Genomic DNA, 16,313 nt, shown 5'->3' on the forward strand with positions numbered 1-16,313 from the left:
TACCGTCAATCAAAGCAAGATAAGATGTATAAAATATAAACATCACATGCAATCAATATAAGTGATATGATATGGCCATCATCATCTTGTGCTTGTGATCTCCATCTTCGAAGCACCATCATGATCACCATCGTCACTGGCGCGACACCTTGATCATCATCGTAGCATCGTTGTCGTCTCGCCAATCTTATGCTTCCACGACTATCGCTACCGCTTAGTGATAAAGTAAAGCATTATAGCGCAATTGCATTGCATACAATAAAGCGACAACCATATGGCTCCTGCCAGTTGCTGATAATCAGTTACAAAACATGATCATCTCAACAATAAAATTTAGCATCATGTCTTGACCATATCACATCACAACATGCCCTGCAAAAACAAGTTAGACGTCCTCTACTTTGTTGTTGCAAGTTTTACGTGGCTGCTACGGGCTTAGCAAGAACCGTTCTTACCTGCGCATCAAAACCAAAACGATAGTTTGTCAAGTTGGTGCTGTTTTAACCTTCGCAAGGACCGGGCGTAGCCACACTTGGTTCAACTAAAATTGGAGAAACTGACACCCGCTAGCCACCTTTGTGCAAAGCACATCGGGAGAACCGGTCTCGCGTAAGCGTACGCGTAATGTCGGTCCGGGCCGCTTCGTCCAACAATACCGCCGAACCAAAGTATGACATGCTGGTAAGCAGTATGACTTATATCGCCCACAACTCACTTGTGTTCTACTCGTGCATATAACATCAACGCATAAAACCTGGCTCGGATGCCACTGTTAGGGAACGTAGTAATTTCAAAAAAATTCCTATGCACACGCAAGATCATGGTGATGCATAGCAATGAGAGGGGAGAGTGTGATCTACATACCCTCGTAGACTGACAACGGAAGCGTTATGACAACGCGGTTGGTGTAGTCGTACGTCTTCACGGCCCGACCGATCAAGCATCGAAACTACGGCACCTCCGAGTTCTAGCACACGTTCAACTCGACGACGATTCCCGGACTCCGATCCAGCAAAGTGTCGGGGAAGAGTTCCGTCAGCACGACGGCGTGGTGATGATCTTGATGTTCAACTGTCGCAGGGCTTCGCCTAAGCACCACTACAATATTATCGAGGACTATGGTGGAAGGGGGCACCGCACACGGCTAAGAGGATGATCTTAGAGATCAACTTGTGTGTCTAGGGGTGTTCCCTGCCCCCGTATATAAAGGAGCCAAGGGGGGGTGCGGTCGGCCCTAGGAGGAGGCGCGCAGGAGGAGTCCTACTCCTACCGGGAGTAGGACTCCCCCCTTTCCCTAGTTGGATTAGGACTTGGGGAAGAAGGAAGAGAGGGAAGAAAGGAAAGGGGGGCGCCGCCCCCCCTCCTTGTCCAATTCAGACTTGGGGGGGAGGGGCGCGCGGCAGCCCCTAGGCCTCCTCTCCTCTTCCTCCACTAGGCCCATTAAGGCCCATTAGGTTACCGGGGGGTTCCGGTAACCTCCCGGTACTCCGGTAAAATGCCGATTTCACCCGGAACACTTCCGATGTCCAAACATATGCTTCCAATATATCAATCTTTATGTCTCGACCATTTCGAGACTCCTCGTCATGTCCGTGATCACATCCGGGACTCCGAACTAACTTCGGTACATCAAAATATATAAACTCATAATGAAACTATCATCGTAACGTTAAGCGTGCGGACCCTACGGGTTCGAGAACAATGTAGACATAACCGAGACATGTCTCCAGTCAATAACCAATAGCGGAACCTGGATGCTCATATTGGTTCCCACATATTCTACGAAGATCTTTTATCGGTCAGACCACATAACAACATACTTTGTTCCCTTTGTCATCGGTATGTTACTTGCCCGAGATTCGATCGTCGGTATCTTAATACCTAGTTCAATCTCGTTACCGGCAAGTCTCTTTACTCGTTTCGTAATACATCATCTCACAACTAACTCATTAGTTGCAATGCTTGCAAGGCTTATGTGATGTGCATTACCGAGAGGGCCCAGAGATACCTCTCCGACAATCGGAGTGACAAATCCTAATCTCGAAATACGCCAACCCAACATGTACCTTTGGAGACACCTGTAGAGCTCCTTTATAATCACCCAGTTACGTTGTGACGTTTGGTAGCACACAAAGTGTTCCTCCGGCAAACGGGAGTTGCATAATCTCATAGTCATAGGAACATGTATAAGTCATGAAGAAAGCAATAGCAACATACTAAACGATCGGGTGCTAAGCTAATGGAATGGGTCATGTCAATCACATCATTCTCCTAATAATGTGATCCCGTTAATCAAATGACAACACATGTCTATGGTTAGGAAACATAACCATCTTTGATTTACGAGCTAGTCAAGTAGAGGCATACTAGTGACGTTTAGTTTGTCTATGTATTCACACAAGTATTATGTTTCCGGATAATACAATTCTAGCATGAACAATAAACATTTATCATGATATAAGGAAATAAAATAATAACTTTATTATTGCCTCTAGGGCATATTTCCTTCATCCGTTGCATGGCAATCCCTACTCACTCACTTTGATATCTATTGATGGGCATCTCCATAGCGCGTTGATACGCCTAGTTGATGTGAGACTATCTCCTCCCTTTTTGTCTTCTCCACAACCACCACTCTATTCCACCTATAGTTCTATATCCATGGCTCACGCTCATGTATTGCGTGAAAATTGAAAAGGTTTTGAGAATGTCAAAAGTATGAAACAATTGCTTGGCTTGTCATCGGGGTTGTGCATGATTTAAATATTTTGTGTGGTGAAGATAGAGCATAGCCAGACTATATGATTTTGTAGGGATAACTTTATTTAGCCATGTTATTTTGAGAAGACATAATTGCTTTGTTAGTATGCTTGAAGTATTATTATTTTCTATGTCAATATGAACTTTTGTCTTGAATCTTTTGGATCTGAATATTCATACCACAATTAAGAAGAATTACATTAAAATTATGCCAAGTAGGACTCAGCGTCAAAAATTCCGTTTTTACCATTTACCTACTCGAGGATGAGTAGGAATTAAGCTTGGGGATGCTTGATACGTCTCCAACGTATCTATAATTTTTGATTGCTCCATGCTATATTATCTACTGTTTTGGACATTATTGGGCTTTATTATCCACTTTTATATTATTTTTGGGACTAACCTATTAACCGGAGGCCCCACGCAGAATTTTTGTTTTTTGCCTGTTTTAGGGTTTCGAAGAAAAGGAATATCAAACGGAGTCCAAACGGTATGAAACCTTTGGGAACGTGATTTTCTCACCGAATACAACTCAGGAGACTTGGACCCTACATCAAGCCACATAACAGGAGGCCATGAGGTAGGGGGGGCACGCCTACCCCCCCCCCCTAGGCGCGCCCTCCACCCTCGTGGGCCCCCTGTTGCTCCACCGACGTACTTCTTCCTCTTATATATACCCACGTACCCCCAAACGATCAGATACGGAGCCAAAACCCTAATTCCACCGCCGCAACTTTCTGTATCCACGAGATCCCATCTTGGGGCCTGTTCCGGAGCTCCGCCGGAGGGGGCATCGATCACGGAGGGCTTCTACATCAACACCATAGCCTCTCCGATGAAGTGTGAGTAGTTTACTTCAGACCTACGGGTCCATAGTTAGTAGCTAGATGGCTTCTTCTCTCTTTTTGGATCTCAATACAATGTTCTCATCCTCTCTTGTGGAGATCTATTCGATGTAATCTTCTTTTTGCGGTGTGTTTGTTGAGACCGATGAATTGTGGGTTTATGATCAAGTCTATCTATGAATAATACTTGAATCTTCTCTAAATTCTTTTATGTATGATTGGTTATCTTTGCAAGTCTCTTCGGACTATCCGTTTGGTTTGGCCTACTAGATTGATCTTTCTTGCAATGGGAGAAGTGCTTAGCTTTGGGTTCAATCTCGCGGTGTCCTTTCCCGGTAACAGTAAGGGCAGCAAGACACGTATTGTATTGTTGCCATCGAGGATAACAATATGGGGTTTTCTTCATATTGCATGAGTCTATCCCTCTACATCATGTCATCTTGCTTAAGGCGTTACTCTGTTTTTAAGTTAATACTCTAGATGCATGCTGGATAGAGGTCGATGAGTGGAGTAATAGTAGTAGATGCAGGCGGGAGTCGGTCTACTTGTCTCGGACGTGATGCCTATATACATGATCATACCTAGATATTCTCATAACTATGCTCAATTCTGTCAATTGCTCAACAGTAATTTGTTTACCCACTGTAGAATACTTATGCTCTCGAGAGAAGACACTAGTGAAACCTATGGCCCCTGGGTCTATTGATGACCCACAAGCATAGGGATCTATCGTAGTCCTTTCGATAAGTAAGAGTGTCGAACCCAACGAGGAGCAGAAGGAAATGATAAACGGTTTTCAGCAAGGTATTCTCTGCAAGTACTGAAATAAGTGGTAACAGATAGTTTTGTGGTGAGATAATTTGTAACGAGCAACAAGTAACAAAAGTAAATAAAGTGCAGCAAGGTGGCCCAATCCTTTTTGTAGCAAAGGACAAGCCTGGACAAACTCTTATATAATGAAAAGCGCTCCCGAGGACACATGGGAATATCGTCAAGCTAGTTTTCATCACGTTCATATGATTCGCGTTCGGTACTTTGATAATTTGATATGTGGGTGGATCGGTGCTTGGGTGCTGTTCTTACTTGAACAAGCATACCACTTATGATTAACCTCTACTGCAAGCATCCGCAACTACAACAAAAGTATTAAGGTAAACCTAACCATAGCATGAAACATATGGATCCAAATCAGCCCCTTACGAAGCAACGCATAAACTAGGTTTAAGCTTTTGTCGCTCTAGCAACCCATCATCTACTTATTACTTCCCAATGCCTTCCTCTAGGCCCAAATAATGGTGAAGTGTTATGTAGTCGACGTTCACATAAGACCACTAGAGGCTAGACAACATACATCTCATCAAAATATCAAACGACTACCAAATTCACATGACTACTAATAGCAAGACTTCTCCCTTGTCCTCAGGAACAAACATAACTACTCACAAAGCATAAACATGTTCATAATCAGAGGGGTATTAATATGCATAAAGGATCTGAACATATGATCTTCCACCAATTAAACCAACTAGCATCAACTACAAGGAGTAATTAACACTACTAGCAACCTACTAGCACCAATCCCGGACTTGGAGACAAGAATTGGATACAAGAGATGAACTAGGGTTTTGAGATGAGATGGTGCTGATGAAGATGTTGATGGAAATTTCCCTCTCCCGATGAGAGGAGCGTTGGTGATGACGATGGCGATGGTTTCCCCCTCCGGGAGGGAAGTTTCCCCGGCAGAACAGCTCTGCCGGAGCTCTAGATTGGATCCGCCAAGGTTCCGCCTCGTGGAGGCGAAGTTTCGTCCTGAAAGGTTGCTTCTTATTTTTTTCTTGATGAAAGACTTCATATAGGAGAATATGGTCATCGGAGAGCCACCAGGGGGCCCATGAGGTAGGGGGGCGCGCCCCCACCCTCGTGAGCAGGGTGTGGGCCCCCTTGTCTTCATCTTTGGAGAGGATTTTTCATTATTTATTATAAGGTATTCCGTGGAGTTTCAGGACTTTTGGAGTTTTGCAGAATAAGTCTCTAATATTTGCTCCTTTTCCAGCCCAGAATTCCAGCTGCCTGCATTCTCCCTCCTTATGTAAACCTTGTAAAATAAGAGAGAATAGACATAAGTATTGTGACATAATGTGAATAACAGCCCATAATGCAATAAATATCGATATAAAAGCATGATGCAAAATGGACGTATCAACTCCCCCAAGTTTAGACCTCGCTTGTCCTCAAGCGAAAGCCGATAACAATAAATATGTCCCCGTGTTTAGAGGTAGAGGCGTCGATAAAAATAAAATACGGACATGAGGGCATCATGATTATTCTCATAACAGCAACATATATAGATATTGTCATATGATTACTTATGTTCAAGTGTCGATCTATTCACAATGCAAAAGTGTGAATCAGAAACCTTATTGAGAACCAACAAATTATAACCTCAGTCATTGAAACAATTGCAATTTATCATAACATCAGAAAGAGTCTATGTCAGAGCTAAAAAGCATGTCCACATACTCAACTATCATCTAGTCCTTCATAATTGCTAACACTCGCGCAATACTTGTGGTTACGGAGTTTTAATCGGACACAGAGAAAGATAGGGGCTTATAGTTTCGCCCCACAACCTTTTACCTCGAGGGTAATGTCAACAATAATAACTCATGCTCCCCTACATCCAATTAGATATATCTATCAAGATCTTTCCAACACATTGGGCTTGCCAAAGGATAAAATGTAAAAAGGAAAGGTGAAGATCACCATGACACTTGCATAAGGTAGAAGATAATAATAAAAGATAGGCCCTTCGCAGAGGGAAGCAGAGGTTGCCATGCGCTTTTATGGTTGGATGCACAAAATCTTAATGCGAAAGAACGTCACTTTATATTGCCCCTTGTGATATGAACCTTTATTATGCAGTCTGTCGCTTTTATTACTTCCACATCACAAGATCGTATAAAGCTTATTTCTCCCACACCAATCAATCATACATATTTAGAGAGCAATTTTTATTGCTTTGCACAGATGACAACTTACTTGAAGGATCTTATTCAATCCATAGGTAGATATGGTGGACTCTCATGGCAAAACTGGTTTAAGGATATTTGGAAGCACAAGTAGTATCTCTACTTGGTGCTGAGGATTTGGCTAGCATGAGGGGGAAAGGCAAGCTCAACATGTTGGATGATCCATGACAACATACTTTATCTCAGATATAAGAAAACATAACCCATTACGTTGTCTTCCTTGTCCAACATCAACTCTTTAGCATGTCATATTTTGATGAGTGCTCCCAATCATTAAAGATGTCAATAATAGTATATTTATATGTGAAACCTCTCTTTCCTTATTACTTCTTATTAATTGCAACGATGACCAAAGCTATGTCTGCCAACTCCCAACAACTTTTAATCATCACACTCTTTCTATGTGAAGTCATTACTATCAATAAGATCAATATGAACTTTTGTTTCTTTTTATTCTTTTTCTCTTTTCTTTTATTCACCCAAGATCATAGCAAGAAAATCAAGCCCTTAGATCAACACTGATCTTTATTGTATAGCTCACGGACTCGATTACATAGAGAGATCATAAAGCAAAACTTAAAACTAGATCATGCCATAAACTTTATTCTACTAGATCAAAATACTACTAATAGGATCAAACTAAGGAAAATGGTAAAGATAGGAGTTGTGATTGTGATACGATACCGAGGCGCCTCCCCCAAGCTTGGCAGTTGCCAAGGGGAGTGCCCATACCCATGTGATTATGTCTCCTTGGTTGGTGAAGAAGGTGGAGGTGTTGTTGATGATGCGGGCTTGTCATCCATCTTCCAAGGCATAGGTTCACCATCATAGAAGGATGATCGAGTCTCCGAAATCCTCGAATCTGTAGCCAAATTCATTCATTTGAATCTATATTCATACTCACGGTTTTGGTTTTGCAGGTCATAGATTTGGTCTTGGAGGTGCTCGATCTTCTCATGTAGCTTGAAGATGGCCTCCTCGGTGTTCTTGGCATCCGGCTTGTAGTTGTTAGTGAACTCCGCGAGCATCGTGTGGCTAGCGTTGATTCCACGCTCCACCATCCACTGCCACTTGAAAACTTGTTGCTCCATTGCTTCGAGCCTCGCCTCCATGCTTCCGGTTCCCTTTGGTCCCTCAGCATCACAGATGTGCAGCAACCCATCACGCATCTCAATGGTTTAAGGGTGTCGCAGCACCTCCGCGAGGTAGGGGTTCATGACCTTCTCGAAGAACTTGTCCTTGGAAGCACTTGGGGACGTCATGATAACCTAGATCTGTCACAAAAATAGCTCGAAACAAAAACAGGAGATTTTTGCGTGATACGGGAGTCAAAACCCCCTGGAGATTATATAATGAATTTTTACCGACCAAAATACGTATCATGCAAGAAAACGGAGTCCGGAAGGCACACGAGGAGCTCACGAGGTAGGGGGCACGCCCTCCACCCTCATGGGGCCCTCGTGTCCTTCCCGGACTGCTACTTAATTTTCTATTTTTCTAAATATTCCAAAACAATGAAATATTGCCTTAAAATTGTTTTGGAGTCGGTTTACTTACCGTACAGCATACCTATTCCTTTTCGGAGTCTGAAACGTTCTGGAAAGTGTCCTTTATGTATTCCTCCGGGGTTACGGTTTCAATAATATTGGTTTCAACATTTATGGGATTACCTAAGATATAATGTTTGATTCTTTGACCGTTTACCACCTTCGGATTTGTGCCTTCGAAGTTGTTGATTTTTATGGCACCAGAACGATAGACCTCCTCGATAACATAGGGGCCTTCCCATTTAGAGAGAAGTTTCCCTGCAAAAAATCTTAAACGAGAGTTGTATAGCAATACATAATCACCTACATTAAACTCAAGCTTTTGTATCCTTTTGTCATGCCATCTTTTAACCTTTTCTTTAAACAACTTAGCATTTTCATAAGCTTGGGTTCTCCATTCATCAAGTGAGTTAATATCAAATAACCTCTTCTCACCGGCAAGTTTAAAATCATAATTTAGTTCTTTAATAGCCCAATATGCCTTGTGTTCTAGTTCGAGAGGTAAGTGACATGCTTTTACATAGACCATTTTATACGGAGACATACCCATAGGATTTTTATATGCAGTTCTATAGGCCCATAATGCATCATCAAGTTTCTTGGACCAATTCTTTCTAGACCTATTGACAGTCTTTTGCAAAATTAATTTGAGTTCTTTATTACTCAATTCTACTTGACCTCTAGACTGTGGGTGATACGGAGATGCAATTCTATGATTGATGTCATATTTAGGAAGCATTTTACGGAAAGCACCATGAATAAAATGTGAACCACCATCAGTCATTAAATATCTAGGGACTCTAAACCTCGGAAAAATAACTTCTTTAAGCATTTTAAGAGAAGTGTTATGATTAGCACTACTAGTTGGAATAGCTTCTACCCACTTAGTAACGTAATCAACAGCAACTAAAATATGTGTATATCCATTAGAGGCAGGAAAAGTTCCCATATAATCAAAGCCCCAAACATCAAACGGTTCAATAACAAGTGAATAATTCATAGGCATTTCTTGACATCTACTAATATTACCAATTCTTTGACATTCATCACAAGATAGGACAAACTTACGGGCATCCTTGAAGAGAGTAGGCCAATAAAAACCGGATTGCAATACCTTATGTGCAGTTCTATCTCCCGCGTGGTGTCCTCCATAAGTTTCGGAGTGGCACTTGCGTAGGATCTGTTCCTGTTCATGCTCAAGTACACAACGTCTAATAACACCATCTACTCCTTATTTATAAAGATGTGGGTCATCCCAAAAGTAATGTCTCAAATCATAGAAGAACTTTTTCTTTTGTTGGTATGTGAAGCTAGGTGGTATAAATTTAGCAACTACTCCCTCCGTCCCATAATATAAGAACGTTTTTGACATTAGTGTAGTGTCAAAAACGTTCTTATATTATGGGACAGAGGGAGTATGTAATTAGCATAATCAGCATACCAAGGGGTACTACAAGAAGTACTTATGACATTTAATTGTTCATCAAGAAAGCTATCATCAATAGGTAGTGGGTCATCAAGAACATTCTCTAACCTAGATAAGTTGTCTGCAACGGGGTTCTCAGCTCCTTTTCTATCAACAATATGCAAATCAAATTCTTGTAGCAAGAGAACCCATCTAATAAGTCTAGGTTTAGCATCTTTCTTCTCCATAAGATATTTAATAGCAACATGATTAGTGTGGATAGTTACTTTAGAATCAACAATATAAGGTCTGAACTTATCACAAGCAAATACAATTGCTAAAAGTTCTTTTTCAGTAGTAGCATAATTTCTTTGAGCATTGTCTAGAGTCTTACTAGCATAATGGATAACATTTAATTTCTTATCAACTCTTTGCCCTAGAACAACACCTACAGCATAATCGCTACCATCACACATAATTTCAAAGGGTAAATTCCAATCAGGTGGCTGAACAATAGGTGCAGAGACTAATGCTTTCTTAAGTATTTCAAATGCTTCTACACAATCATCATCAAAGACAAATGGTATATCTTTTTGTAATAAATTGGTCAGAGGCCGAGAAATTTTTGAGAAATCCTTAATGAACCTCCTATAAAATCCGGCGTGACCAAGGAAACTTCTTATACCTTTGATGTCCTTGGGACATGGCATCTTTTCAATAGCATCAACCTTGGATTTATCAACTTCAATACCTCTTTTAGAAACTTTATGCCCCAAGACAATACCTTCATTAACCATAAAGTGGCACTTTTCCCAATTCAAGACAAGATTAGTTTCTTCACATCTCTGCAAAACTCGATCAAGATTGCTCAAGCAATCATCAAAAGAAGATCCATAGACGGAAAAGTCCTCCATGAAAACCTCACAAATCTTTTCTCAAAAGTCAGAGAATATAGCCGTAATGCATCTTTGAAAGGTAGCAGGTGCATTACATAAACCAAAAGGCATACGTCTATAAGAAAAAGTACCAAAAGGGCATGTAAAATTAGTCTTTGATTGATCTTTAGCCGACACAGGTATTTGAGAGAAACCAGAATAACCATCTAGAAAGCAGTAATGTGTATGTTTGCATAATCTTTCTAGCATTTGATCGATAGAAGGTAAGGGGTAATGATCTTTCTTAGTAGCCTTATTTAATTTGCGCAAATCAATTACCATCCTATACCTGTAATAATTCTTTGTGGAATCAATTCATCTTTATCATTAGGAACAACAGTAATACCTCCTTTCTTAGGGACACAATGAACATGACTTACCCACTAACTATCAGCAATGGGATAAATTATACCTGCCTCCAGAAGCTTTAGTATTTATTTTCTTACCACTTCTTTCATTTTAGGATTCCGACATTGTTGAGGATCACGAACTGGTTTGGCATCTGCTTCCAAATTTATTTTATGTTGACATAGAGTGGGACTAATGCCCTTAAGATCATCAAGAGTATATCCAATAGCAGCATGGTGCTTCTTCAGAGTTTTCAATAATCTTTCTTCTTCATGCTCTGAAAGGTTAGCACTAATAATAACAGGATATATCTTCTTTTCATCAAGATAAGCATATTTAAGATTATCATGCAACGGTTTAAGCTCAAACACGGGATCACCCTTAGGTGGAGGAGGATTCCCTAGGATTTCAACAGGCAAATTGTGTTTCAGCATAGGTTCCTGTTTAAAGAATACTTCATCTATTTCCCTTCTTTCATTCATAAACATATCATTCTCATGGTCTGGCAAATATTGTTCTAAAGGATCATTAGGAGGTACGACAATAGAAGCAAGACCAATAATTTCATCATTACTAGGCAATTCTTCTTCACGGTGTTGTTTACTAAATTTAGAGAAATTAAACTCATGAGTCATATCATCCAAGCCGACAGTAACAACATTCTTTTCGCAGTCTATCTTAGCATTAACAGTGTTCAAGAAGGGTCTACCAAATATAATGGTACAAAAGCTATCTTGTGGGGAACTAAGAACAAGAAAATCAGCAGGATATTTAGTTTTCCCGCACAAGACTTCAACATCTCTAACAATCCCCATTGCTGAAATAGTATCTCTATTAGCAAGTTCAATTGTGACATCAATATCTTTTAACTCAGCAGGTGCAATTTCATGCTTGATTTCTTTATACAAGTCATAAGGTATAGCACTAGCACTAGCACCCATATCACATAAGCCATGATAACAATGATCTCCTATTTTAACAGAAATAACAGGCACGCCTACCATAGGTCTATGTTTAAAGCACAAGGTTTAGCAATTCTAGCAATTTCACCGCAGAACTGAATAACATGCCTATCAATATTATCAGACAAGAGCTCTTTAACAATAGCAATATTAGGTTCAACTTTAACTTGCTCAGGAGGTGTATATGTTTTAATATTTCTTTTACGAACCACAATTGAAGCTTTAGCATGATCCTTTATTCTAATAGGGAAAGGCGGTTTCTCAACAAAAGAAGTAGGAACAATAGGATCATTATAAGTGATGGTCTTTTCTTCAACTTTAATAGGTGCAACTACTTTTACTTCTATGGGAGGATGATATTTAAACCACTTCTCCTTAGGGAGATCAACATAAGTAGCAAAAGATTCACAGAAAGAAGCTACTATCTCAGAATCAAGTCCATATTTAGTGCTAAACTTACGGAAAATATCGGTATCCATAAAAGATTTAACACAATCAAACTTAGGTGTCATACCTGACTCCTTACCATTGTCGAGGTCCCAATCTTCAGAGTTGCATTTAATTCTATCCAATAAATCCCATTTGAATTCAATAGTCTTCATCATAAAAGAGCCAGCACAAGAAGTATCAAGCATGGTGCGATTGTTATCAGAAAGCCGAGCATAAATTTTTTGAAGAATTGTTTCTCTTGGAAGCTCATGATTGGGGCATGAATATAACATTGATTTAAGCCTCCCCCAAGCTTGAGCGATGCTTTCTCCCTCGCGAGGCCAAAAATTATATATATAATTGCGATCGCGATGAACAAGATGCATAGGGTAATACTTTTGATGAAACTCCAATTTCAATCTTTTATAGTTCCATGATCTCGTATCATCACATAGCCTATACCATACCAATGCGTCTCCCTTCAAAGATAAAGGGAAGACCTTCTTCTTAGCAACATCATCGGGTATACCTGCAAGCTTAAATAATCCACAAACTTCATCCACATATATTAGGTGTTCATCAGGATGCTTTGTTCCATCTCCTGTAAAAGGATTAGCTAGCAGTTTTTCTATCATACTCGAAGGATACTCATAAGGAATTTCATTTTCATATTCATTTTCAATAGGTTCAGTAGGTTGAGGAGCAACTCTTTGCTCTACTGGTCGGGGTGAAGATACCCCGAACAAGCCCCTTAGAGGATTACTTTCCATAGTAACAAGTAACAGTAAATTTCAGCACACTATATAAATTTTTCCTTACCAAATTCCACCTACCAAAGGCACTTCACTCCCCAACAACGGCGCCAGAAAAGAGTCTTGATGACCCACAAGTATATAGGGGATCTATCGTAGTCCTTTCGATAATTAAGAGTGTCGAACCCAACGAGGAGCAGAAGGAAATGATAAACGGTTTTCAGCAAGGTATTCTCTGCAAGTATTGAAATAAGTGGTAATAGATAGTTTTGTGGTGAGATAATTTGTAACGGGCAACAAGTAACAAAAGTAAATAAATTTCAGCAAGGTGGCCCAATCCTTTTTGTAGCAAAGGACAAGCCTGGACAAACTCTTATATAAGGAAAAGCGCTCCCGAGGACACATGGGAATATCGTCAAGCTAGTTTTCATCACGTTCATATGATTCGCGTTCGGTACTTTGATAATTTGATATGTGGGTGGACCGGTGCTTGGGTGTTGTTCTTACTTGAACAAGCATCCCACTTATGATTAACCCCTATTGCAAGCATCTGCAACTACAACAAAAGTATTAAGGTAAACCTAACCATAGCATGAAACATATGGATCCAAATCAGCCCCTTACGAAGCAACGCATAAACTAGGGTTTAAGCTTCTGTCACTCTGGCAACCCATCATCTACTTATTACTTCACAATGTCTTCCTCTAGGCCCAAATAATGGTGAAGTCTTATGTAGTCGACGTTCACATAACACCACTAGAGGCTAGACAACATACATCTCATCAAAATATCGAACGAATACCAAATTCACATGACTACTAATAGCAAGACTTCTCCCTTGTCCTCGGGAACAAACGTAACTACTCACAAAGCATAAACATGTTCATAATCAGAGGGGTATTAATATGCATAAAGGATCTGAACATATGATCTTCCACCAATTAAACCAACTAGCATCAACTACAAGGAGTGATTAACACTACTAGCAACCTACTAGCACCAATCCCGGACTTGGAGACAAGAAATGGATACAAGAGATGAACTAGGGTTTTGAGATGAGATGGTGCTGATGAAGATGTTGATGGAGATTGCCCTCTCCCGATGAGAGGAGCATTGGTGATGACGATGGCGATGATTTCCCCATCCGGGAGGGAAGTTTCCCTGGCAGAACGGCTCTTCCGGAGCTCTAGATTGGATCCGCCAAGGTTCCGCCTCGTGGCGGCGGAGTTTCGTCCCGAAAGGTTGCTTCTTATTTTTTTCTCGATGAAAGACTTCATATAGGAGAAGATGGTCATCGGAGAGCCACCAGGGGGCCCACGAGGTAGGGGGCGCGCCCCCCACCCTCGTGAGCAGGGTGTGGGCCCCCTGGTATTCATCTTTGGCGAGGATTTTTCATTATTTATTATAAGGTATTCCGTGGAGTTTTAGGACTTTTGGAGTTGTGCATAATAGGTCTCTAATATTTGCTCCTTTTCCAGCCCAGAATTCCAGCTGTCGGCATTCTCCCTCCTTAAGTAAACCTTGTAAAATAAGAGAGAATAGCCATAAGTATTGTGACATAATGTGAAATAATAGCCCATAATGCAAGAAATGATCTTTAAGACAACCTATCCGTTTCGGTTTTGAAGAAGACAGGAATGAGTCAGTGCCAGGTGTCCCCGGTCGTGATACACTAACCAACCAACTTAACCTATAGCGCTCAATCAAATGAAGTTTTGATTTCCCATATGGAGAAAAAGCTACCTTCAATCCATAGTGCCATCTTTCTCTTAAAATGACATTAGTTATGCTTTCTTCAAGATCGAGATCATCTAAGACCTATGTCTGATCCCGTCCAATAGCAGGTTTAGTGAGCACCACAGACCAATCCACCTACTTTGATAGCATAAAATCGTTCGGGGATTTTAATGTAAAAACACCTGCGCAGAGCTTGGAGAGCAGAGCACTCGGGTGCGATGGGTTGATTGATTCCATAGTAGGTTTCTGAGTTCATCAGGTGTGCTCGTGCCTGAAATGCTTTTCACAAGAAGCTAGTCAGAAAAAGGGCACGCAGCTACGCGATTCTAACTGCTCTTGGTTTTGTAACTCACTGCTCTTGGTTTTCTACGTGGGAGTTGGTCCGGATAACATATCTTAACGAGGGATATAAAAGGGCGAAGGTCAATGAAATGGGGTCCTTATAGGTATCTGCCCATGTTCAATCACTGAAGTAATGAATCTAAACAAGAAAACGAAGTAGAAGTGAAAAGCTTTTCGAATATATTTTTATATCTCTTTGCTCAGTTTTCCCCTTTAATGTCCCTCTCCATTATTATTCAGAGTAATGTGCTCCTCGCTGAGCTTTATGATTTCCATTGTCATTCTTCCCTCTCCTCTCTGATTGCTTTTCATCGTCTCTTTGCGTTTACCCTATTTTCGTGACTCTCCTCTCTTTCTTCTCCCCGTACCATTATTTTGATCGTTTCTGAATCTTGAGATTGCTTCAATGCATGTGATCCCTCTCCTCAGCCTTCCCCTCCTAAATCTTAGAATCCTAATGCCGCAGGTGCTATGTCGGAAATCCATTTTTTTTATCCCCAAGGAAAATCAAAGAAGAAGAAAGCCCTGGTATTCTCTACTTGAATTCAGGAAGATTCAGATACCGAAAGCAATAGGAATGGGAAAGCGGAGCGGGCAATAGGTTTATGACTAAGCACTAGAGCCTGGAATAGCAGGAATGAAGGTTGGGAAATATGCCATGCAGAATTCCAATAAGTTGGCACTGCTTTCCCTTTCCATATGAAAAATGGAGAGGAAAAGCATGGGTGGACCAAGCGTTTTAACCGGAATCTAGTGACGGAGAAAGAAGAAAGAATGGGAAGAAAGCAGCCATGGGCAAGCTTTAATGAATAGAAATAAGTAGGAGTTACAGCCTTTAAATTCGAGTGAAACGAGCCTTTGACGTAGTCACAAATTCGACTGCCCTTTCACTATTATTATTATTTCGAGTAATAGCGGAAGGAGTGCCAAAGCCCATTTTAGTAGAAAGCTGCTGCCCTTTTATAGTAATGCGGAGTGACATAATCAATCGAATTCGACTGGTTGGTTCCCCTTATTAGTCAATTGCTTTTGACGTATCAGGTGGGAATGGGAGAGCCTCTTTTCTTTCCGCAATGGAATCGGCTTAAGCTCGACCTTTTCTTTCATTTCCTATCATAGGGATATAAAAATAAATCCAATTGCGTTTTTCTTAGTTTAGAATATCAAAAGACATCCCACAACCCGGTCTTAGGTTCAGAGTCGCTTTGTGGGAACTTCAAGA

The sequence above is a fragment of the Triticum aestivum genome, chromosome 2A (assembly GCF_018294505.1).
Source record: "Triticum aestivum cultivar Chinese Spring chromosome 2A, IWGSC CS RefSeq v2.1, whole genome shotgun sequence".
Taxonomy (NCBI): domain Eukaryota; kingdom Viridiplantae; phylum Streptophyta; class Magnoliopsida; order Poales; family Poaceae; genus Triticum; species Triticum aestivum.